The following is a 3,240-nucleotide window of genomic DNA, read 5'->3' as shown; positions in this document are numbered from 1 at the left end:
CACATTAAAAAGTGAGAACGTTTTGCCTTTTGCTCACACTCAGTCCCTCCCAAATCTGGTGTGCGTTTTACGCGTTCGTGGACTCTGATGAGCACATCGCGGCGCGGCTCCGGGACACTCACGGCCTCCCTGCAACGTGGCATTTCCGTAGCGCGCAGGCAGCCCTGGCTTTCTGCAGCCATCTCGGTCTCAAGGTTGGGCCTCACTGTCCCAGCAGCACTGTCCTTGTCACCTCTGTCCTGACGTGGCTTCGGAACAGTCACTCTAAGCACTTCTGGCTCGCTCCTCGCCCTCCCTGGTCTTATCACCGCGTTCATTCTGGTCACTGCAAGTTCTATCTTCGGAAAACATCATCACAAATTCAGCAAAAGCTCCAGGCGCGCGTCAGCTTCTAGGAACGGCCCTCATCTCAACCACGGGAGCTTATCTGGAGCTCCAGGGAGGCGCACCCTCCCGCGCCCGGCCCCCGCCCAAAGACCACAGGAGGAAGGGTGGCCCCTCCCAGGGGCGACAAGCCCTCTGGGGAGGGGTGAGCAGCCGCGCCACAAAGAGTGTCACACTGGCAGCATCGCTGGGACCTCGCAGGACCCTGCGGCCCACGGCTCCCTCCTGCCACCCGGCCTCACGCATGGGCTCCCTGGCCAAGGCCGGCGCAGAGCCCTGGGCGCCTCTTCCATCTGCCAGGTGCAGCGCCAGGCTCTGAGCGGTCCCATCGGGCCACGCGGCTCCTCTGTGAGCCCTGCATCGGTCAGGACTCCTTCTGTCCGAGGTGACTGACGGGATGAACAATTATCGAGGGGAAAGTTGGGAGGCCCCCGGGGCCTTTCCAGTGGGTGTGGGCATGGGCGTCGCGCCCACCCCGTGGCACACACCTGTGGACACCTCGGGAGGCACACCCTGCTTTTAAGTTTGTGATAAAAACTACTTAGGGTCGCCTACAGCCACGCCACCCTGAACAAGCCCGATCCTGTCTGATCTTGGAAGCTCAGCAGGGTCGGGCCTGGTTAGTACTTGGATGGGAGACCGCCTAGGAAGACCGGGTGCTGTAGGCGTAAAAAATAAAAAATAAGAGATTGCAAGCTGACAAGGTCCTTGCAATTTGTGAGGTTAAGCCAAGGGCTGCCTCGCTTAAAAAGAAAACAAAACAAAAAAAAACTTAGGGTCAAAGGGTTCTGGTCACACAGTTTAGGTGGCATATCTCCAAACTGCTACGCTCAGTTGAAAATACTGTTATTCAGATACAGAAATGAATTTTTGAAAAATGTTTGTTTTTTGAAACATTAACATTAGAATTTGCTCTCGACTCCACTTTGTTCTGGTGTCTTGATTAAAGAACAGACACACGCCCGGCTGCCCTTTATCTCGAGCATTTCAGAGATCTGCCAAGTTCAAGGCTGCTCTTAACCATGATGAGTTACAAGTTAACGATGCTAAGCTGCAGGCTAAGTTGCAAATCACTTCCTCGTACCCTCCAGATTGGCTTCACTATATCACTTCGGAGGAAACATATGACCTCTCAGGGCTTTTCATCAGGTGTCCTCATAAGATACAATATGTATTTATTATCCGTTTAAAAAGTTTAAAAAAAAATCAAGCGTACCGACCCCAGACTTATTTTCTCAAACTGTTAGGTTCATAGTTACTCGATGCAGCACAGCAAACGAGCTCCCCTTCTTCAGATAAAACGAGGTTCAGCCCCTGCCTTGTTTAGGGCTGTCTCCTCCACCCAGCGGCATGGCTGGACGTGTGGGAACAGGACACGAGATGACAGTCACAAGAGAGGCTGGGCTGCCCAGCCTGACATCTGAAAAACCTTCTTGACGTTTAACACTTCAGAACCAACCAAAACCGGGTCTCTCCACACGCTGACGGCTCTCCACACTCAGGCTTCCCCGCGGCCTGGCGACGCCATCGCTCATTCCCTTAGCTGGGCACCGAGCCCCTGCCAGCCGCACGCGCTATACCAGAGAGGGGAATGAGGCGGCCACGGGCTCAAGTGGCTCAGGCCATGCGAGCCCCTAGTTTCAAAATTTTCTTTTAAAAACGGAGAGGATCTTTATTTCCCTCAAAATCTATACAACCTACCAAGTGATGAAAAGCTTGGTATTTTACACCTCAGTGATACTGATATCAGCAGGCAGGGCAGAGACCACCGGGGCACAGACGGGGTCGCCCCGAGCCTTGAGGAGGGGCTCAAAGCCCACGGCCTGACGGTGGATGCCGGCGGTCTTCCCAGAGACGCATGTGCACATCAGGCCCCGTGCACCTGTGGCCTAATTGGTCCCTCATTATACAGCTATTGTAAGGGGAAAGATTTACGCGATGTGAAGAGAAATCAGACTCCACAGCTATCGCGATACATTAGCATTGAGGTTAACGCTGTCCCCATCACGCATCTGACGCCACGACAGTTCCAAAAAAAACCCACATGGCAAGAAAAGGGGTGTCTCCCCGATTCTAAGAGAAACCGTCTTCTTTCTACGAAGAGACCACCCAAGATCATGACTATTGCACCCCTTAGTCAGGTCAATGGATAAAGCCCCAAACCCAGAAGGCGAGACAGCGCCCCGAGGCCGGCCGCTCTCCCCGCTGAGTGCTCGAGCTGCTGCTTCATCGCCTTCACTGTCCGTCCGTGAACCCTTCCTCACGACGCTGACGAGATCCTGGTCAACTGTCTGGTGACAGTACCAAGACCCCCTAAACTTCAACAGTCAGGGAGAGGTAAAATGCCCTTCTCCAGGGTACCAACCTGCCCTACGACACGGGTCCCCCTCCAGCAGGGCCTAAGGCGACGTGTTTGCAGTGAAGAACATGAGAGTCTCACGGTTTCGAAGGCCACAGCAGTCAGTCCCCTCCCCTCCCCCCCGAGACGGCAGCCCCAGCCCAGGCAGACACCGGGTTTCTGTTCCCCAGTGTAAGCCCAGGGCCTGGAACGCACAAGGCGCTCGATACACATTTATTAAAGAAAGGACGATTTAGAGAAATCTGAAAAACTTGCACTTAATTATTTTTGTAATTATGGCTAACAAGGAGCTACAGAAAATCATGTTAATCTGGATTTTGTTTCTAAAACCATTCGTGTTGATGTTTTCTAAAAATTACTGTTATGATTTAGACGGGTTGCGATCTCGTTTCTCCAGACTTTTGGAGTTTGCAGATCACTGCTCCTGACGACTCTGGGAAGGGGACGGGAACTTCCCGCACAGGTGCCGGCCGAAGGGGGTTACGCTGTTTTCCTTC

At 53.4% G+C, this 3,240-nt stretch overlaps 1 pseudogene; it reads left to right on the top strand.

The window, feature by feature from the left end:
• Positions 1-933: 933 nt before the first annotated feature.
• On the top strand, positions 934-1,052 carry LOC111733729 (annotated as a pseudogene).
• The last annotated feature ends 2,188 nt before the right edge of the window (positions 1,053-3,240 follow it).

Source organism: Pteropus vampyrus, unplaced genomic scaffold (assembly GCF_000151845.1).
Source record: "Pteropus vampyrus isolate Shadow unplaced genomic scaffold, Pvam_2.0 Scaffold626, whole genome shotgun sequence".
NCBI classification, from domain to species: domain Eukaryota; kingdom Metazoa; phylum Chordata; class Mammalia; order Chiroptera; family Pteropodidae; genus Pteropus; species Pteropus vampyrus.
Note: the sequence above shows the minus strand (reverse complement) of the source record. Positions and strands in the feature narration are given on the sequence as shown.